General features: G+C 38.8%; 1 long non-coding RNA gene across 1 annotated transcript in view; it reads left to right on the top strand.

Annotated features, from left to right (window-relative positions):
* The first annotated feature begins 662 nt into the window (after nt 1–662).
* LOC144082453 (uncharacterized) overlaps nt 663–23,329 on the top strand; it is a 60,965-nt gene continuing 38,298 nt past the window's right edge. Inside the window, exons 1-4 of the long non-coding RNA XR_013303254.1 lie at nt 663–672; nt 1,610–1,683; nt 1,861–1,918; nt 4,422–4,514. This is a non-coding gene — a long non-coding RNA (uncharacterized LOC144082453). The remainder of the gene's footprint in view (nt 673–1,609; nt 1,684–1,860; nt 1,919–4,421; nt 4,515–23,329) is intronic.

Here is a 23,329-nt window from a genome sequence, read left to right as displayed (position 1 = left end):
GCTTGTGCCCTGCGATTGGCTGGCCACAGATTCACGGTGTCCCCCCCAATCTGGCCCAAAGTCAGCTGGGATAGGCTCCAGCACCCCCAGCGACTCTAATGAGGATAAAGCGGGTCAGAAAATGAATGAATGCATATAAAAAGAGAAAGCTAATATTGGTATATTTGCATGGGAAACAACCTGATGTGAAAGAAGGAAATACAACATTTATATATTATCAGGACTCTGAACTTGAGTTAGCATGACACACAATCCCTTCTGTGCAATAACTTCGGGGTGTGCAATAACAATGTGCAATATCTTAGAAATCTGCGCAATGTTTTAGAATCTGTGCAATATTTTAGAATTCTGTGCAATATTTTAGAATTCACCTATGTGACTTTTTATACTACTATTTATGTTTTTTTTTTACTGGGAAAACACACTTTGAGTAGCACCACCAATTTCGTTATACGCAGCTGTGTATGATGACAATAAAGGCTTTTGATTTTGATTGATTTGATATTTGTCGCGTTTTGTTGGAATTTTGGTGGTGTGTGTGTGTGTGTGTGTGTGTGCTAGTTTGCCCCTCCTCTCGTAGCCAGCTGATTTGAGTTCATTTGATTAGCCTTTTGTGTGTATATAAGGAGAGTCTTTAGTGTATTGCTACCTTTACCGTGTGTGTCCCGTCCTGTAAGTCATGTTATTGCTCTTTTTGTCAGTATGTGTGTTCCTGGTTCATTTTGTCACCTTTGTATTCACTGTGTTTGTGATTAAAAAGCTTAAGTTTTGCACCAGCAATTTTGCCACCTTTTTTCCTGCATCTTGGGTCCAACATCGCCGCAGCTGACTTAAAACATAATAATATTAAGTAAAAATGCATTTTTTTCCGAAGCATAAATCCTCAATTAACAATTACATACAAATATGTTGTTTTTGTGAATAAACTTCCATTTAAAAAATTGTCCAATGTGATGAACGAAGCTCTCTTAGTTGTGATTTTCTTGACTTTTACACTTTTTTTGCACGTGTGTGTGTATATATATATATATACACGTGTGTGTATATATATATATATATATATATATATATACACACGTGTGTGTGTGTATATATATACACGTGTGTGTGTATATATATATAAATATACGTGTGTATATATATACACGTGTGTGTATATATATACACACGTGTGTGTGTATATATATACACGTGTGTGTGTATATATATATACACGTGTGTGTATATATATATATACACGTGTGTGTATATATATATATACACACGTGTGTGTATATATATACACACGTGTGTGTATATATATATACACACGTGTGTGTGTATATATATACACACGTGTGTGTGTATATATATATACACACGTGTGTGTGTATATATATATATATATATATATATATATATATATATATATATATATATATATATATACGTGTGTGTGTATGTATACTTGCATATGGTGTATGTATATATTTATATGTATGTATATATTTACCTGTGTGTGTCTGTGTATGTGTATAGAGGTGAGGAATAACAAATGAACTTTTTGGTTGCCATTTCCCGTGTAAGTGTATTTTTTTTGACTGATTTGGAGTCTGCTTGTCTCTATCAGCGCAGAGCCGTTCCCTTGGAAATAAAAGTGGCTTAAGAGAGAGTTAAGAGATGTCAAAAGACGGCCTCACCGAGGTAATTACATATTGATCCACGTCACAGAAGATCTAAACAGTGACATGACGTTTAGTTTTATATTTAGGAACTTGTCAATGTGTTTCGGACTTCACGTCTATTCAATTCGACGGCGGCCAAATGATATTTGCCTAATTACATTTTGACGGAGCTGTCCTCTTTTTCCTTGTCTTCTAGGCAGGTCTCTCTTGTTATGGAAATAACTCGATAATTAAATGGCGGTGGCTGTTTCAGTGTGAGTATTTTCGAAGTCCTTTCATTCCATCTTTGACTTTTTAAATTACTCCTTCTCTTTAATTTACAACTAGCGCTTTTCACTCTCGTCCTGTCTTTCATAGTTGAGGCAATAGCTGCCCAATGATCCAGAACATCCTTCCTTGTGGTCAATTTACCAGTACTGATGAATTTAAAATGTTCCTCTTACATTGCCTTGGCAGAAGATATAAAACAGGCAGCCAATGGGGAAAATGAGTTGAGAAATGCATTGTTTTTTACAGTTACTTAACTTTAAAGAAGCCGTAACATTTCAGGGACACCAGCATTTATGTCAAAAAATTCGATTTAAAAGTGTCCGAATGGTTGGAAAAACTAGAGTTAAGCTCCCAGGCAGACAGTTTTTTGGGATGGAATTCATGGTCATATAATTCAAGGAGAAAGCAGACTATAGTTCTTTTTTTTCAAATCCATTATTTTTCTTATTCTGAGTGTTTCTGACCAATCCCACCCCTCTTGACATTCTAATTCCAACAGTGCATTTTATCTTGGCTATTTTCTTTTCCTCAACACTCCTCAGGCTCTTTTTTTCCTGAATCATAGGCTGCATCACAAAGCCACGAAGTATGGATGACTGGGAAACCATTTATCTCCAGTGTTATAAAACCCAGTGCCAATGGGAATGTGAATGGGTGAAGCCAATGCTATCGCATCTTTTGTACTGCATGTCTCAATTAATCGGCGGGTGTGGCTCTCTACAAAATGAAATCTACTTTTTTCCTACTCGGACCTCCCTGTATTCAAGATTAGTCTTTATTATGTGAAAAATGGGTTGGAAAATGATTAAGGAGCCCTTAGCAACCTTTATTGTTCTGGAATGGTGTGTGTGCTAGCTTGGTAGTTGTTTTGGATCGTCATGCTAGGTTAAAATGTCGATAAAAAATGTATCATTGGATTTTTTTTTCATGTAAATTGCTGGGTAAAAAAAACATGTATTCATTTATTTTCTGAGCTACTTAATCCTCACTGGGGTTGTGGGGGTGCTGGAGCCTATCCCAGCTGACTTCGGGCCAGAGGCGGGGGACACCCTGAATCGGTGGCCAGCCAATCACAGGGCACGAGGAGATGGACAACCATTTACCATTTTGGTTTAGAGTGTCCTATTAGCCTTTTTGGGAATCTGGGAGGAAACTGGAGTACCCGGAGAAAACCCATGCAGGCCCAGGGAGAACATGCAATCTCCACACAGGTGGACCAACCTAGATTTGAACCCAGGACTCCAGAGCTGTAAGGCTGACACGGTAGCCACTCATCCGCCGGGCCATCTGGTAGAATGTTTTTTTTTATTTCTTTGTTTTTCAAAGTTTTGATGTAGTTTGGTAAATAACTGGCGTAGCATACTACGGAAGCGTAGTTTTAATCGGCAGCAATGCGATTGGACATTGGATTGGATAACTTTATTCATCCCATATTCGGGAAATTTCATTGTGGCAGTAGCAAGAGGGTGATTAGACAGAACAACAAAGCAAAAGCACAAAATACAAAGCACATCAAAGTAAATGGGATCATTGAGAATCACCAAATCAAATCATTAAGACAGAAAAGCTGCAAAATCACAAAACAAGCAAGAGTAGACGGAGCTACCGCCGCTGGATGCCACTCGAACGGCGCCATCTTGGTTGCGGTAGCTAAAACGGATACAGACTCAAAAAGACGTTGTAAAGTTGGACAAAAACTGGAACCACACACAGGAAGTCTTCCACAAGATGGGGAACTTCTGCAGACTGTGACCGAGGTAGAAAATATGCAGAGTCACTTTTCCAAGCTTATCCGCACATTTCTCAGTAGTCTGGAGCTGAAGACAACAGTAGCAGAGTAGAACTCCTCGACTCCGTTTCCGGCCTGGTAAGCGCCGACAGCTTTTCCATCTTATCCCATGATGGAATTGTTGGTCAGAAGCGTTGTTTCTTCTCCCGGCACTTTTGTCCAGCTCCGAATTTCCAGCGGTAATTGAGGTGTTGCTCCTTCTGCTGCATATTGTAACAGCTAGCTGGGTTACAGCTTTTATTTTGACACAAAATACCGCAATTTTCACCAAAAGCAATAGTTGCACTGTAGCCAAGCAAATTATTTAGAGTTAACCATAATAATAATAATAAATGAGAACTACATGGACCACGCAAAAGCCGTCTCTTCTCTTTCAAAAGTAGCATCACAAGAAATCTAGATGCAGACAGAAATAACAGGAAGAATTTTTTCGACAAGTAGGGAAATGATCAAGTATCGTTTGGTCCCATTGCGGTGGCCGCTGAGAACATTGTGCAAACTTTGCATAAACTGTCAGAATGAACTAAGTATACGAAAATACAGAAAAAAATACATTTTAATGAGGCGGTACAATGTGACAGAATCTGTAAATGTTGTATCCCGAGACAAAAAGACAAAAAAAAGCAGTCCTCTGATGTTAGATGCTAGCAAACCCTATCATGCATGAATTATTATTAACATTTTTTGTACCCTTGCAGGCTGCTCAATGGCGCTGAAACATGAGCATTCAGGACCAGTTCTCCCAGTTTAAATGAAAAAAACGTTGATTACCTTCAATGACATCCCACGAGGTAAGTCTTATGAAATTTTACAATTTTTTTCAATTGTATCATCGGGCCGTAACTAATGTGCATTTCTTTTGATGTAGTTACTTTAGCTTTGTATTTACATTGTATTCTATATGTATATATTTACACATTTGTACTGATATGAAAATAATATTACCATATTTTCACAACTATAAGGCGCACATAAAAGTCTTAAATTTTCTCCAAAATAGACAGGGCGCCTTATAATCCAGTGCGCTTTATATATGGACCAATACTAAAATTGTTATCACGATAAAATCAAATAAATCAGTCGATAGGGTACACCATCCTCTACAGCTCTCACAACTACGGCAACCAGCCCCCGAGTCTACTATTTTCCCGTAGAAAAAGTACTGCACAGTGACTGCTGGGATATGTAGTTCTTTTGTCAATACACCCAATGGATTGTGGCCTGGCGATCGGCATCAACACCGCTTTACGAAGCATGGACGCTAGCTACTAGCTAGCTACTATTTGCGAATGGATTGTGGCCTGGCGATCGGCATCAACACAGCTTTACGAAGCATGGACGCTAGCTACTAGCTACTATTTGCGAATGGATTGTGGCCTGTCGATCGGCATCAACACAGCTTTACGAAGCAACTTTGATGGATTTGTGGGTGACGATGATGTGAGTACATTGTAAAATGGCTAAATAAAGTACAACCGAAATCAGTTTTGCTTCCGTTGCCTTATTAAAAACGTGTTTTTAGCGTGTGGGTGTAGCGTCTATGTTTAAGCTGGTGTATGTTTTGCCATGCCTGGCTGCGTCTATAAAAACGGTGCGTCCTTTGTGTGTGTAAAATACAGAAATAGCACTCGTTATTGACACTGCGGCTAAAAATACGATGCGCCGTATAGTCGTGAAAATATGGTACATTAAATACCATCATGATTGACATTTTACATAGATGTACCTCTTAGAGATGAGATATCTATCTATTTTTATTGATCCAAAATACATAGTCACTTGCCTTCTAAATAATTAAAGACCTTTTAGTGACACTGACATTGACAATCATCTGGCACCTTTCGATTGGGCGTATGGAAAAGATATTTTCATGCTGTTTAATCATCATCATCTGGTAATAACACAAATAAAAAACATTTTTTGGGGGATACAAAACCTCTCTCCGGACTAGAATGCATTACTATTATAATATGCATATATACTTTAAATATAAATGCCATTTTAAGATGCCCTAATTTAAATAATCTTGCAGAGCTGCTTCATCCTTGAGAGAAAAATTACACTCCTGCTATAATTTTTTTCCCTTTGGAGACAATAATGACATCTCTAAAGTTAGAATGACATCTTTATCAAAGAAGATAATTTGCCCTGCTTTGGGCCTTCTTGAGAAATGATGATGGGATGATGGAAAAAAAAAAACTTGCAGTGGGGAAGAGGACACGTAGGTCAAGGCGGTCAAAAACATTGCATTCGTTGGTGAAGCACATTCCAAAATGTTTTCAACCTCAGGTGAATACAAGCGCACGAACATATGTAACGCCGTGCTTTTTTTTCAACCCACACAGTGGTTGGTGATTGCAGTACGCTCAGCATGAAAAGTCCTTTAATCAACTGTGAAAAGACAGCAAATGCATAAAAAAGAAAGCACCTTCCTAGACCCATCATTAGTTGATAAAGAACAGAAAAGAGCATAATAGAATAAATCAGTATGGTCGCTATACGAAGCAGGTGACATTTGATTATTGTGCTAGTGCGCATTTACTGATTATTGGGTGGCGAACTTTCATTTGGTGAACCTTGCTTGGCAGACTGTGACATTTCAAGTTACACTTGTCTAGAGAAGCTTAACCGTTTGACTGCCTCAGGTACATTTTTGCCAACATTAAAAGAGTCTACTGACAGGCCTAAATAAGCAAAAATGCATCGGATGGCTAAAAACTTTTTGCAGTTAGCTGCCCTCAGAACAAGGTGGGGGCACCCTAAATTGGTGGCCTGCCAATCGCAGGGCACAAGGAGAGAAACAACCATTCACTCATACCTAGGGACAATTTAGACTCAGGCAGTGGTGTCAGACTCGGGTTGGTTTGCGGGCCGCGTTAACGTCGACTCGATTTCATGTGGGCCGGACCATTTTAGATATAATATTCAGATTTGTTTTTTTATAAATGGATTAAAAGAACTGGATTAAAAGCCTTGAATATTCAGTTTTTTACAGATCTAAAACAATGTTTATTTTAGCTTTTTTTTAAATATATTTAGATTTTACAAAATGATTTTTGAACTAAAAACACAGAAAAAAAATTGATTAAAAAATGACAATTATTGATTTAAAAGGGGGAAATCAGGAAATTTAATATACATCTATACTCTTCATTTTAATTTGATCCTAAAACAGAAAGTCGGCACTCATGATTTACTTTCCCGGGCCACACAAAATGATGCGGCGGGCCAGATTTGGCCCCCGGGCCGCCACATTGACACGTGTGATTTAGAGTGTAGAATCAGCCTACAGAGCATGTTTATGGAATGTGGTAGGAAACTGGAGTACCCAGAGGAAACCCACTCAACCCCGGGGAGAACCTGCAAACTTCGCACATGTGGACCAACCTGGATTTGAACCCAGGTCCCTCACTGTGAGGCCGACTCGCGAACCACTCATCCACCGAGCCGCCCCGCTTTTTATTATTATTATTTTTTTTTTTTAATGATTTCATTCATTATTATTTCATCTTAAATGCCTCTACGTATGGGTATGGTCGTTTGTTTGTCTCATAATGCCCTGGGATTGGCTGCCTACCTATTCAGGGTTCTCCAAAATTAGCTGAAATAGGCTCCACCACCCCCGCGACCCTTGTGAAGATAAACATGAATGTTTGTCTCGTGATTTAATATGACATTTATGTATCATGTGTGTTTTGGGAATTTTTACAACCACCTTGTGCTGTAATTTGCGATACAAAAACATTTGCATTGTCTTTCCTTGCTAGGGATGGTTTGATGTTTATCATTATCATTCGTGAGGTTTTTAAGCATAAAAAAATACAACTTAAGGCTAAATCAGCAGTTGGATTTGTTAAAACTCCCTGAGAATTATGCCCACAGCCAAACACTGATTCGCTTGAAAATCCCTCCACACGAGATGACCACCGAGTAAAGGATATTATTCGGCGAGTCTCTGCGTACAGCCCAAATCTGTCAAGAAAATCTGATAAAAGACTCTTTGTATTTTGCTCGCTTTTCTCTCCCTAACAGCTCTAGTCTTTTGGGGCTCAAAAATAAGCAATCCTTTGCATATAGTAATTAATCATTCTGGGAAACCATTGTTTGTAATTATTCAGGTTAGCACAGACGTCCACAAAACCATCTTTCACGACATTGAGGTGAAGCTTTAAGGCAACGCAAAATGATATCTGATGCCGCTTTCTGTTATATAAACTTCCAAATTTAGGACAAGATAAACACTGTGGTTGGAAATGGTCTGATACACACAGTAGAAATTAACTATTATCTTTTCAGCATGACAAAGGAAGAAAAAAAACAGAAGAGCGGTAAGATATTGGCCCAACATTTGTTCTTTCTTAGCTTCTCTCATGAGCAATCATGCCCGTCCCAATTGTCGAAAGAGGAGTTCAGCCTCAGTTCAACAAAAGATTAAAAATGGCACCCAAAACTTCCCCCTTGGATTGGTGTTCCCCGTTCTGAATTGGCGCTATTTATAAGGAAACCACCGCGGAAATAAAAAAAAGTTAAACTGAAAGAGTTGGTTATTTGGAAGAAAAGGAAGGATATGTACCGTATTTTCACGACTATATGGCGCATCACATTTAAAGCCGCAGTGTCAGTAACGAGTGCTATTTCTGTATTTGACACACATAAAGGACGCACCGTTTTTAAAGACGCAGCCAGGCATGGCAAAACATACACCAGCTTAAACATACGGACACACGCTAAAAACACGTTTTTAAAAAGGCAACGGAAGCAAAACTGAGTTTGGTTGTACTTTATTTAGCCATTTTACAATGTACTCACATCATCATCACCTAAAAATCCATCAAAGCCCTGATTTTCTGTGTCCGAATTGAACAATTGTCCAAACGAGTCATCGAAAACGCTGAGTTTTATACGTTCGTCCATGGGGCCACAATTCATTCGCAAATAGTAGCTAGCGTAACTAGCCCGACGTTGCCTGCCACGCTTCGTAAAGCTATGTTGATGTCGATGTCTACGCCAACATCTAGCGGCAGGAGTTCTTTTGTAAAGCCAGCCGGAATGACGGCGAGCACCAAATTAGTGTGCTCGCCGTCGTACTGGGTGTATAGACAAAATAACTATATATCCCAGCAGTCACTGCGCAGTACTTTTTCTACGGGGAAAATAGTAGAGTAGGGGGCTGCTTGCTGTGGTTGTGAGAGCTGTAGAGGATAGTGTACCCTATCGACTTATTTATTTTATCGTGATAACAATTTTAGTATTGGTCCATATATAAAGCACACTGGATTATAAGGCGCACTGTCTATTTTGGAGAAAATTTAAGACTTAAGTGCGCCTTATAGTCGTGAAAATACGGTAGATAGAATGCAAGTATTTCAACATAAAACAATAACTATGGTCATACATTTTACCTTCTGGAGTACAGAAAGGTTTTTAAAAGTCCAAATAATATTAAATCATACCTGTCTACTTATACTTTTTTTTTGCTCATTTCAAATTGTGTACGCAGTATAACAACTTTTGTACGGGATTTTTTTCAAGTACGTTTTTTGTACAAACGATCTCGTTTAACCCACTTCGGCTCTAATCCTGATGGCCTCGGTTAATCTTGAATTTAGTGCATACAAAATGAGAGACAGTGACATATTTTGCTGCTACCTTTGACCTATTTTGAGTGTATCAGCATTTAAGCACACGTGACATGACTGACATCACATTTGTCATCCAATGACTACTCTTGCCAGTGGTGTCATCATTTGGAATTCAACATATTTTCTCCATTATCAGAGGTTGGGATTTGCTTATAACACATTTTCTCGCATATTTGTCACAAAAAAAGATGACTAAATCGAGGTCACTGCTTATATGCGCACAAAATTAGACGACATGCCCGAAACTGCAAGGTGACAAAGACGAAACGTCATAATGGAAGACAATGCGGCCGATACGGTCTTTAAAAAAAAACGTATGTTGCATAAAACGTGGAAAAAACTCACTCACTTGTTCCTACCAATCTTGCTCAGAGCGCCAAGACAAACTAGACCACTACGGACACACTTCCTGGTTTTACTGCTCACGTCACTTCCTTTTTGAATGTGTCTATGTGCAGGCAACAACTTTTAGGAATGTGCAATCCAGTAGACCAAGGGTGTCAGACTCTGGTTGGTTCGCGGGCCGCTTTATCGTCAACTTGATTTCACGTGGGCCGGACTATTTTAGATATAATATTTAGATATTTTTTTAAATAAATTGATTAAAAGAACTGGATTAAAAGCCCTGAATACTCAGTTTTTTATAGATCTAAAACAATGTTTATTTTAGCTTTTTTTCTATATTTTTAGATTTTACAAAATGATTTTTTGAACAGAAAAAAACACAGAAAAAATTGATTAAAAAAATTACAATTATTGATTGAAAAGGGGGAAAATCTGGAAATTTAATATACATCTATATCCTTCATTTTAATTTGATCCTAAAACAGAAAGTCGGCACTCATGATTTACTTTCCCGGGCCACACAAAATGATGCGGTGGACCAGATTTGGCCCCCGGGCCGCCACTTTGAGACATGTGCAGTAGATGATACTCTCAGAAATACGTACCACGTGCGATGATTTTTCTTAAGATTTTCCCCTCAAAATAACACATTTAATTAATCCACATCAACTTTCCGTAAAAAGCGTGATGCTACAATGATTACTGTATTTTTTCGTATATACGCCGTATTTGTCGCTAAAAAATGATGACTGGATCGAGGGTACGGCTTATATGCGGACAAATTAGATTTGAACTAAACTACAAGGTGACAGACGAAACGCCATACTGTGTCTTGTGCGATGATTTTTCTTAAGATTTTCCCCTCAAAGTAACACATTTGTACTCCCTATTAAAACCATGAATATGAAGGTAAAAATTGTGAATCGGGAGCGTCATATACAAGAGAAATTTGAAAATTCAAGGATTATAAGGCAATTTCAAGGCAATTTTAAAGGTGCGGCTTATACGTGGAGGCAGTTAATTTGCAAGAAAATACAAGTATATACTTGGTGCATCCATTTTTCCCATGAAGGTCATATATAATAGATGTGGTCAATTGCTTTTAGATTGCCAGATGCTCTGCTGTTGCTATAGTACATATTCCACAGCCCTAAAATACTCAACTCTATGAATTGCTTCTCTGTTTATCAGCAGCAGTTCCACTTTTAGTTCAGTTTTGGATTGCCTGTCATTGAAAGAGCATTTTGGCCTTCACTCCATTTATAAGGAATACAGGGGTTATAGCTGGTTATAAAAGGCAGGAATGCATTCAGTAACCTTCCAAAAACAAGGGTGAGGTAAAATACCATTTTACTTTGCTCCCTTTAGTCACGTTTACACCGTTCGTGGGATTCCATTGTCGACTGCAGTGACAGCAGTGGAATTACACTGAAAAATTGTTTAAAACCTGTAAAAATAATATGAGATATTGTGGAAAAGACAATCCAGTACCGGTGATGAAGGGGATTACAGTATATAAGCCTTGACTGGCTTCAATTTTTATGGGGGGAAATCAGGCTTAATATTGTTATGGTTATCTTTATGTGTGGCCTGCGTTTTTACATGAATTTATGCCTTAAACCTGAAAAGAAGCTTAGTTGTAAATTACTGTTTTTTTGTTAGTGAAGCAGCTTAGCCGGGTGAGAGCTCAAGAGTAGAGCATGAATTATTTGGGGAAATCCCGCTGGTCACGGGACTCGGGCGGGGTGGGAGTCAAATTTTTTATGAATCCTGTGATTGGATGCTACGGGAAGAAGAATAAATTGGAGCGGAAATCGTAAATAATTGGTGATTTTCAACTGTGTTAAACAACTTGGAGAACCGAAACTGAAGCAACTTGTTGGAAAGTCTCAGTTATTGGAAAAATCGGGGTAGACAATGATAAAGGGTTTAAATAGAATTTTTTTCTTTCATTCCTGTTCTGTATTGCATATACTCACAAGGGTCGTGGGGGTGCTGGAGCCGATCCCAGCTAAGTATGGGCTCCGCTAAGAACAACCAAAACCTGAAATAACGCCCCTAAACAACGCAAACCTAACAGCTTTTCTCATTTTATACTTTTACGGATAACTCTTCATGTTGTCAATTTGATTTTAACTGCATAAATCGTGATGGTGTAGTGCACATGTGTCAAAGTGGCGGCCTGGGGGCGAAATCTGGCCCGCCGCATCATTTTGTGTGGCCCGGGGAAGTAAATCATGAGTGCCGACTTTCTGTTTTAGGATCAAATTAAAATGAAGAGTATAGATGTATATTAAATTTCCTGATTTTCCCCCTTTTAAATCAATAATTGTCATTTTTTAATCCATTTTTCTGTGTTTTTAGTTGAAAAATCATTTTGTAAAATCTAAAGATATATTTAAAAAAAAGCTAAAATAAACTTTATTTTAGATCTATAAAAAACTAAATATTCAGGGCTTTTAATCCATTTATTAAAAAAAATAGCTAAATATTATATCTAAAATGATCCGGCCCACGTGAAATCAAGTTGACGTTAAAGCGGCCCGCGAACCAACCCGACTCTGACACCCTTGGTGTAGTGTTTCACTCGCCTGACTTCAGTGAGGGCAGGTGTGGGAATGATTACCTAATGATTAACTTAAAGGTGTAATTAAAAAAAAAACAGGAGTAGGATGGGAGTAGGGCGGGAAAGGTTTTACTTTCAAAAAAAGCTGCGTGCCAGAAATATCATGTAAATCCACTGCTTTGCTGACTGGAAAAGCTGAAAGAGATGGATAGATTTACAGTGATCTGCTTGTTAGACATCTTCAGAATAGCACAAGTGTGCCCATTCAAACTAGGAACTCTCTACCAGCTATAGAATGTTCTGCTGATGACGCAGCTTATTTTCCCTATCCAAAATCCATAATGGCAAGCAAGTCGCGGTCTTTTTTCCCTTTTGAAGGTTGGGGAAAGCTGCTTCAATGATAAGAACTGATCCGATCTGGTGTCACGGCTCTGATTAACTCTCCGTCTGTCATCTAGCCATTTGCGTAGACTCGGCTTGCGGACAATCAATATGTGTCATCAGGGTGGCGCCATCAGCCCTCCCACATTCATGCAAACCGAGGAGAGTGCAGTCAAGTGATGAATGGATCAAAAGCAATGTGGCAAGGAAGCCTGAGTGACAAAAGGACATATTGTTAACCCTTACCAGGGACATTTACTAAATTTTAGCCTCAATCTGGCGGACGGAGGGGCTGCCAGATCTGAATTAATAATGTTCTTTTGTAGTATTTGTTTTTATCCATTTTCATGAGAAAAAAAGATAATAAAATTCAATACAAATTCAAAAACATACCTTATTGTTTAATAAAACACAATGACCAAATTGAAGTTTTGTGTGAGAGTGGTTATAAATAATCACACTTTTAATCTTTTATATTAAAAATAATCGAGTGTTTGAATTTGTATTGAATTTTATTATCTTTTTTGAACTTATGTTTACTCATGAAAATGGATAATACAAAAGATCATTATTAGTTCAGATCTGGCAACCGAGGACACAGTGGTTGCACGATCTGAACTAATAATGTTCTTTTTTATTATTAGTTTTTATCCATTTTCATGAGTCAAAATTATAAGTTCAAAAAAAGATAATAAAATACAATGCCAATGTTATTTTAGAAGCCCCCGCCCACTACATGCAGATTATTTAACAAGTGAGCAAATAAAGGTCGTGAAGCGATATTTAAGGTCATTCCAAGAAGAGCGTGCTCACTTCCGCAAAGACTTTTCGCGCCCAAAGTGAAATGAGATTGCTGATAAATCCCCCAGAGAAGAGAGTATTATTTTGTCGGACCGCCAGAATGACAGATACGGAACAAAGACGGGTCAGAAAACTAATTCATAAAGATATTACATTGCTATTTTTCTTAGAATGAACTGTTGGGTGAGTTGAAGGAGTTTTAATGTTCTAGAGTGGAGGGACATAATTACTTTTTTTTTTACTTTTCAGGCATACGATAGGCAAAAGGTTTGTATATGACCTGGATGTTATTTTCTCTGTGTTTTGTGATTTGATTGAATAAAGTAAAATAAAAAACTGTTAAGTTGCATCAGCCAAAGAATACACAGTGAAGAGTAACAACCAGTGGCGGGCCGTGAATTTCATACCGACACCTTCAGCTATGTCTGAATCAATCCAACCCTCAAAAACTATTTTATGGCTATAAAACCTCTACTTCAGCTACAGCTGTGACACATAAAAAAATATCAATAATAACCTCATACAATTGAAATATTATTTAGGAATATAGCCATATTTTACTCACCAAAAATCCTTTTTTATCTGTACACAATACCCATCCTCCATTCTTTCCTCCTCCTTTTCTATCGCCATCGAAGCTAATGCTAAAAGTCGAGCCTGTCCTGTCGTATTTCTGGCATACGTTTTTTATTTGATTTAGCGCTGAAAATGTTCGTTCCCGGTTGTGACAGGCTTGCTAGCTTCGAAGTTCTCCGACGTTTGTTAATGATGTCCAGCTTTTTTTCTTGAAAATGGCTTTGACAGTAAATCTGCAAGAAAATCAATTTCTTCTCCTCCTTCAGCCATTGCAAGTTGACAAAACCGCTATTAAATCAACACAACAATATGACGCTGGGACTATTCACGCTTCCAAAAAAAATGCATTTTACTTTACTTTACATAATATAAAGGTTTCGGTTCCTTCTTTTGCATCATTTTCTGATGTTGTAGAGACCATTTCTCACTCAAATATACCAATATTAGCTTTCTGATATCATTCATATATCTATTAGGAATATTTGTTCTTGAAAAATGAAAACTATTTGGAGCTTGGAAGCCAAAAAAAGTCGAGTAAAATGTTCGTCGTTTGTTTACATTCGAAGAGATGTTTTGCGGAGGTTGATTATTTCTTGTGGCAGCACCTAATGGACTCGAAAAATTATTATTTTTCTTCCTACGGCGTGTCGAGAGCATGGCGCTAACTTAAAATATGCCAATTGGATGAAAATTTCTCTTTAGGCCTGTCATGAGACTGTTTGAACTTTTGCAAAAATGTGCTTGAGGCAGTCAAAGGGTTAAAATAACAATAGTAAAAGGGAGAACAAGATAAAAAGCCATCTGTAAACAACTATATATAGCCTAAAGAAACAACATAACAGGCTTTCCATGGTCAGGGGGAGGAAAAAAAAACATAAGTCGCAGACCCAGCCAAACTATGGAAAGTACGATTATTAGTCTGATTTTTTTTTACTTTTTAAACTTTTTGGGGGGTAAAGTGGGCATCCATTCAAATGAGATGCACTTGAATAAAGACATGCCAAGGACAATGCATCCCTTTCATAATTCTACCCTCTGGGTGAAGTTGCTAAAGGTTAGGCCTGCAGATATCAAAATGCCATCGACAGCAATTTATTTAGGAGTGAATTCCAGAGGAAGATTTTTAATTATTGATTGAACTATAACTGCCTAAGGATCTTAGATTGAATGCAACGGGAAAAAAATACTAGCCTTAAGGGATGAAAACAACGATCCCCTCCCTTTTTGGGGGGATGGAAAAGTTAACAAAAGTTAGATTAACCCTAGGTCACTCGGAAGTAGTGTTTAAAGACACATTGCGTCCGTTCTTAACCATCCGTCAATGTGTCAAGTTTTAAATGAGCTACTGTACTTGGCTAAATCTGCTGACAACGGCCAAAAACTCATCGATAATTTTTTGAAAATGGCCACTGGAAGTAGAAAATCTCCATTTCAACTTGTTTCTATACCTTTTAAAAACAATCTATCGGTTAGAGTAGAAGTTAAAGTAACTTGTCTAATCTAACTAACGAGAAACACTTAGGCGAAGTGTGGTCATTTTTGGAGAAACCTCAGAGTCATAAGGAACTCTGAGCTCTCAAACTGGCGAGTCCCATTCATTCACGTCACATGACCAAGGAAAGATCAATTTCAAAATGGAGCCAAAATGGCTGGCCTAAGCTTTAGATTACCGTATTTTTACGTCTATACAGCGCATCGTATTTTTAGCTGCAGTGTCAGTAACGAGTGCTATTTCTGTATTTTAAACACACAAAGGACGCACCGTTTTTATAGACGCAGCCAGGCATGGCAAAACATACCAGCTTAAACATGCACGCTACACCCACACGCTAATAACACGTTTTTAAAAAGGCCACGGAAGCAAAACTGAGTTCTGTCGTACTTTATTAGCCATTTTACAATATAATCACCTCATCACCAACAAATCCATCAAAGTCTTCATTTTCTGTTTCCGACTTGAACAATTGTGCAAATGAGTCATCGAAAACGCTGAGTTTTATACGTTCGTCCAGGCGGCCACAATCCATTCGCAAATAGGAGCTAGCTAGTAGCTAGCGTAACTATTCTAAGGCTGTCTTCCATGCTTCGTAAAGCTGTGTTGATGTCGATCGCCAGGCCACAATCCATTGGGTGTATTGACAAAAGAACTATATATATCCCAGCAGTCACTGCGCAGTACTTTTTCTACGGGAAAATAGTAGATTCGGGGGCTGCTTGCCGTAGTTGTGAGAGCTGTAGAGGACGGTGTACCCTATCGACTGATTTATTTTATTTTATCGTGATAACAATTTTAGTATTGGTCCATATATAAAGTGCACTGGATTATAAGGCGCCCTGTCTATTTTGGAGAAAATTTAAGACTTTTATGTGCGCCTTATAGTCGTGAAAATACGGTACACTCAGTCAAAATGGCTGCACTCAGCATTAATGACAGGACATAACATGATTGAGATAATCAGTTAAACACAATAACCCAAACAATATCAATATCTATTTCGGGACCCAAAGTATCGCAATGTATATCTATATCAATATATTGTTAGAGCCCTGCATAAGAACAATGCGATAATAAATATTACTGAATTCCAATGTTGTTGTTTTTTCTTTTTAAGCATTTCTTGTGCACAAATTCGTCCTTGGCACACCCTAATCTGTCCTGCCTTCCCTCTTCCTATCTGATTGGTGTCAAGTTGTCTCCCTTTCACGTTTAGTAAATGAAATATAGAAAATATATATAAAAAAAAATACAAATAGATTTGGGCGGTCGTTTTACTTTTATTCTTTGACAAAATTAGTGCCATTTGGTGGTTAACGCGTCGGCCTCGCTGTTCCGAGATCGAGGGCTCAATCCCAGTTGAGTGCCGACTTTCCTATGTGGAGTTTGCATGTTGTCCCCGGGCTTACGTGGGTTTACTCCAGGTCATCTGGCTTCCTCCCGCATCCCATGATCGGCTCCAGCAGCCTATGAAACCCTTGTGAGGATAAGCGGTCCAAAAAAACCGAATGAAACACAAGATTAGTGTGTAAAAAACCTGTGATCATGTGATTTTATGTGTACTTCCATACATAACAATCCATGTTCACCGGAAAAAAAGGCGAAACTGACAAAAAAAATGCTTTCTTTTCCCTTCGAAAATACTTGCTATCAGTAGACGACAGAGGGACCTGGCTTTGATCAAAACAAACGCCTTGCGATCTTCATTTTTCTTCAAAAAGCTTTGAGCCGAGTTGTTTGCCGTGCATATTGCGGCTTTGCTCTCTGTTAAGCATAAGGAGACAAAGCCCAATATCTCCTGGCACATATTCACCATCTTGACTCTGAGTCCCCCCACAAGGCTTTCCTGCTTAGCACAGTTACCAGTTACACCTCCTCCTTCCCAGCCTCTGACGGAAAGCGTGAACAATAACATCCTGTGAAATAGTCACTCCCCTCTTTGACTTTAATAGCACCAAAGCTCACGACATTGTTGCCTGAAAGCAGATTACAGGTAGCAGCCATGTTAATAAATGGCTTGGGCAACTGGCCTGCCACTTGATGATAGCATACCTTACTCCCTGCTTACCATCGGCTAATCAGAGTTGCTGTGTTCATTTAAAAAGCGCTCACGGTTTAACCTTGTGGGTTTTTTTTTGTCCCGTCTTCTATTCTACAGTAAAATCTGTGTATTCAAGCCTTCATGTTATCCACAATGTTACTGCCATTTTTTTAAAAAACTTGTTTGGAACATGTTTGTTTGGAAATATGTAATGAAACGTAATTCGTGGGGGAAACATGCTAGCGCTTCAGATGGATTACCGTATTTTCCGGACTATAAATTGCACTTTAATTCATAGTTTGGGTGGGCCTGCTATTTCTAAGTGTGCCTTATATGTAATATTTTTCTGTCTGATCACTGATAGCCTTTTATGTTAAGTTACATAGCGGTTTGTTTTTCATTTTAATATTGTTACTTTGACGTGCGTTTTCTTGGTTTCCGATAAAATAAATAATTGCTCTCCAACTTATACTCCAGTGGGATTTATATATTTTTTCCTCTTCATTGTGCATTATTTGGCTGATGCAATCTATAGTCCGAAAAAATTATACTCTTGGACATATTAATATTATATTTGGCGCGCTAGAAAATATGAAATAATCAGAAAGAAGAAAATACTTTAGATAAATAATTTGAGTCGTGGCAACCTGGTAGCCGAATAGGATGTTCTGCCTGGTGCCCAGACTTAGCTGCGTAGGCTCCGGCACCCCCCGTAACCCTTGTTAGGATAAGCCGGTCAGAAAAGGAATGAAAGAATGAATTTGGGTGTTTTTTTATAATGTCAATCCAGGAAAAAAGCTCCTCCTCAAGACCCGGTGCAAATGACCTTCGAGAGGTGTTGCTATGACAACCATACAAAAGTTATAACAATGTAATTCAAAGAACGAGAAGTGATGCATATTGAATACAATCGTGAAAAAATGGAACAGAAAAACATTACAATTTACATCTTTTGCCACACAGGTTTCTTTGCAAAGTCAAATTGAATAAAATCAATTGTAACAGATTGGTTACTTAAAAATATCTAACTCAATCTATCCACCCAACTGTTTAAAAAAACTAGAGAAATTGGGTCCATTTTTCCCTCGTGTCATTTTTTTTAAATTTCATTTATTTTTTAATCACACTTCCAAGAAAATTTATCTCATTCCCAGGCCATTTTTTTGTTAAAATCTAATTCCGTCCATCTCCCAGCCCATCGAATCGGTCGCCAGCCACAGCTCTTAGCTAACGACAATTTAGCGTACAATTAGCCTAGCCTAGATGCTTTCATACCTGGCAACCTCGGCCAATTGCTTCCCTTATTGATGATTGCAATTCCCCTTATTAAGCAATAAAAAAACAGTACACATGCAATATTTACTCACAAACAGCGCACTTAAAAGTGTAAAATTTCCCCCAAAGTGGACGGGGTGCCCAATCAGTATGCACTAAATTCAAGAATCTCTAGATGTCGCTGTATGATGCTGACAGCTTGACTGACGCGCTATATTTATATTATTAAAATGGCGGATGTGTGAAAGGGAAATGTGTGTGCGCATATCATGCTTAAATATGCATGACAATATTGGCAGTTGACAATGACATTTTTGACTGCTAGCAGTGAGCGAGACGATCCGGATTAGAGCCGAAATGTGTAAAATGAGATCGTTTTTACGGCAAACAAAAATCCTCTACAGAAGTTGTTATACGGCGTACACAATTTTAAATGAGCATATAAAACGTATAAGTAGACAGGTATGATTTGATATTATTTGGACTTTTAAAAACCTTTCTGTACTCTTGAAATGCCGAAGGTAAAATTAATGACCATAGTTATTGTTTTATGTTGAAATACTTGCATTCTATCTACCGTATTTTCACGACTATAAGGCGCACTTAAAAGTCTTAAATTTTCTCCAAAATAGACAGTGCGCCTTATAATCCAGTGCGCTTTATATATGGACCGATACTAAAATTGTTTTCACAATAAAATAAAATAAATCAGTCGATAGGGTACACCATCCTCTACAGCTCTCACAACTACGGCAAGCAGCCCCCAACTCTACTATTTTCCCCGTAGAAAAAGTACTGCGCAGTGACTGCTCGTATATATAGTATATATACAGTACTCGGAGAAAACCGACGCAGGCACAAGAAGAAAATGTGAAGTCCGAACAGAAAGGTCGGATTGAACTGTCGATCACAGAACTGTAATACAGACGTGTTAAACACTCTTTAAAATACAGATTTGGTTCCAAACCTGCGGGCAGTTGAAACTGGACACCACGTGCTATCAAAGTCTATTTTGCAAACAGAGTTATAGCATTGTCTGGCAGCCCACTACCAAAAGATGGCGATCAGACAAAATAGCATCAAAGTTATGAGTCCATAACGTTAACGTACCATTATGTTGCTTTCGCCTCTGCTCACAAAGACCAGTTGTGTTTTGCCTCTCCATTAAACCTCACGCTTGCTTGCCAGTATATTCACATCCTAGTTTTAAACATATCCGCACACACACACACACGCACACGTAGGTCAACCATACGGCGACCTTTGTGGAAAATAGGATGAAATTACAGTTCTCACGCAGCCCTTGGCCCTTTGCCTGGTGGAAACGATTGTCCCTGACATTGTGCATCAGTGCACATTTGTGAGCATCTATACCCATGAGATTGTCTATGACAAAGAGTCCGGGGGAAGTGGGTGAGCCTCACCTGTGTTGAATAACAAGTTAGTGCTGTTTGCTTTTATTTCTTTATTTTTCCGGCGAGGGGATAAAGGAAGACATGGCAACTAATCTGAGATGGGAGCTGTCATTGTAGCCGCTGCACTTTGCTGATGATGCAGCCTCCTGTCTGACAGCAGATGAGATGAGTAAAGCAAGGGCTCATTCTCCATGGAATTCAATGCTCAGTGTTTTGCACTGAGAGGAACTTTTGGAAAGGGTCACTTTCCTCAGAGAACATAGACTCCTATCTCACCTTAGCAAATGGAGTTGCTCCAGAAATCATTTCGGAACGGTTGCTTTTAAGGTGAGAAGAGTCATATTTTGCAAGTTAAAGGACTTATTCGTTCCGAGGGCCCGATTTTTGAGATTGGGATGACCGTTGCTTACCACTGTCCTCTGTGCAACGGGGCTGAAACTTCAGTTTAATGAATCCACACCTACTTTGCGTGAAAAGCGTGATGTTACAATGATTAGCGTGTTTTATCGCATAATTTAACGCCGTATTTGTCGCTAAAAAATGATGACTGGATCGAGGGTACGGCTTATATGCGCACAAATTAGATTTGAACGAAACTACAAGGTGACAGACGAAACGCCATAATGTGGCTTGTGCGATGATTTTTCTTAAGATTTTCCCTTCAAAGTAATGCATTTTTACTCCCTATTAAAACCATGAATTTGGAGGTGTAAATTGTGAATCAGGGCGTCTTATACGAGGGAAATTGTAAAATTCAATGATTTTAAGGCAATTTTTAGTTACAGGTTATATGCGGAGGTGGCTGATATGCAAGAAAATACTTAGTTTCACAATTAAAATAATTTTACTCATTCATTTTCTGAACCGCTTGATCCTCACAAGGGTTGCATGGGGTGCTCGATCCAATCCAAGATAACTATGGGCACCAGGCGGTACTTGGTGGCCAGCCAATCGCGTGGCACGAGGAGACAAACAATCATTCATGCTCACACTCATACCTAGGGGCAATTTAGAGTGTCCAAGAAGCCTATCATGCATGTTTTTGAATGTGGGAAGAAACTGGAGTACCCGGAGAAAACGGTACTCGGACGTTTCGTCGAAAGACGTTTGGTCCCCGGACGTTTGGTCGACCGGACCTTTGGTCGACCGGACGTCTGGTCACCGGGTTGTTACTGTTGAAACCAGCTCTCAAAATTATAATCATGAGAGAGAGAGAGTGTGTTTAATATCTAAATATCTAATATCAAAATATCAACAGTAAACTCTCTGTCATAATTTGACAGCGAGGGAACCCGGCGACCAAACGTCCGTTCTACCAATCGTCCGGGGACCAAACGTCCGGGAACCAAACGTCTTTCGACGAAATGTCCGGTCACAGGAGAAAACCCACACATGCCCAGGGAGAACATGCCCACACAGGTGGCCAGACCTGGATTCGAACCCAGGACCCAAGAACTATGAGGCCAACGTGCTAAACACTCAATTTACTAGGTTAAAGTCCTTACATTACTTATCTTTATGTTACGAAAAGTTGTTCGGGGTAGATGGATGAAAGATCAGTCTAAATGTAGAACAGTTTTTGGCGACGGGCACAGGGCGAGCAATGTGTTAAAACAATCTGTTTGCAGCGTGTTGTTGAGTTCGGAGTGAATTATCCATTTTTATGCCATGTTAATACGCGTAACCACGTTTCATTTTGCCGATTTATATCATCACACTCCTCTGTGAGGATGCTCAGCAGGTCGTCATTAAAAAAGTGCACTAGAGGAGGCTGTCCTTTGAATGACTGCATTGAATTAGTCAGATGTCAGCTCTGCATGATGCCGCATCCTTTTATCTGCCAGTCTTCCTGCTAGCACAAGTGATGAGAAGAAAAACAAATGAAGAGCCATCATGCTACTCCGATAATATCTGCTAAGAGCCTAATGAATGCTGGTGTCAAAATCTAAATTTAGCTAGATAGATAAATAATGCAAAGACTAAAACAACACGACGGCTCTCTTTCTGCATTTTTAGAGATACTAGAATTCAAACAAAAGACAAGAAACTGTAAATTAATACTGTTAGGTTCATTAATAGTTATACTTTAATAAAAGAAAGACATTGGAGCACATATATCCAGCTTTACTTGCAAGTGAGAATCAATCCTGACTCGTCCTCGTCACAGATCATTCTCAAGGAACCAATCCTCTCCTGTCCATTTAATTGCATTCGAATCAAAACAATTAAGGTTATCTTATTCAAAACAATTGCATAAGCGTTTAACCCGAACAACACAATTAAGGACAAAAGTGGAAAACAACTGTGGAACAACAATTGCTTATCCGGTAAAGCGAGCAACACTATTTTAAAACAATTGCAAGTATTTTCGGAGGTTTGATTCGATATTGCCGTTTGCTCCGGAATCCAAGTCAAAACAATTTAAGAGTCCTTCACCGATCTTCATTGTGAGCTTGTGACTGGGTGAAGGGTCGAGGTTTTAATCCAAGTCAACAGTCCTCGGATCCAGGGACTGGGTGAGGTGTCAAGTCAACAGTCCTCGGATCCAGGGCAAAACAATTAAACGTCCTCGGAGCCAGCTGCAGGGGGAAGTGTCCTTCGGTAACAATTATTATTATATATTTTTTCTACGACAACGCACTCAACGCAACAAACAAATTTAAATTAACTTGGATTAATATATACAGACACACTCAAACATACGTTTAATGTAACTTTACACAAAACTGAATTCTAATTTTTTTTTTTTTTTTTTTACCTTCGTTCTGGGTGGGTTAGCTGTTTGCCACACCTCCACCCTCACGTTCGCTATCGATGGGCTGTTTGCTGTTGTATTCCCTTCAAAATATTCCAAAAAGGATGCACACAAATGTCCTCACAATAGAATAACACACGACCACTTGCCTACGAGAAGTAGTCTTGAATGAGCGATTGCGGTAGCTAACAGGCTAAGGAAGGAATAACAGGAAATGCAACAGCTGAGCTTACCCACATATTTATTGTGGGTAATGAAGTTTTATTCTGAGAAAGGGTGCCATTGGCTATCGGTGTTGTGTGCACGAGTATACT

This window comes from Stigmatopora argus, chromosome 1 (genome assembly GCF_051989625.1).
Source record: "Stigmatopora argus isolate UIUO_Sarg chromosome 1, RoL_Sarg_1.0, whole genome shotgun sequence".
NCBI lineage: Eukaryota > Metazoa > Chordata > Actinopteri > Syngnathiformes > Syngnathidae > Stigmatopora > Stigmatopora argus.
Note: the sequence above shows the minus strand (reverse complement) of the source record. Positions and strands in the feature narration are given on the sequence as shown.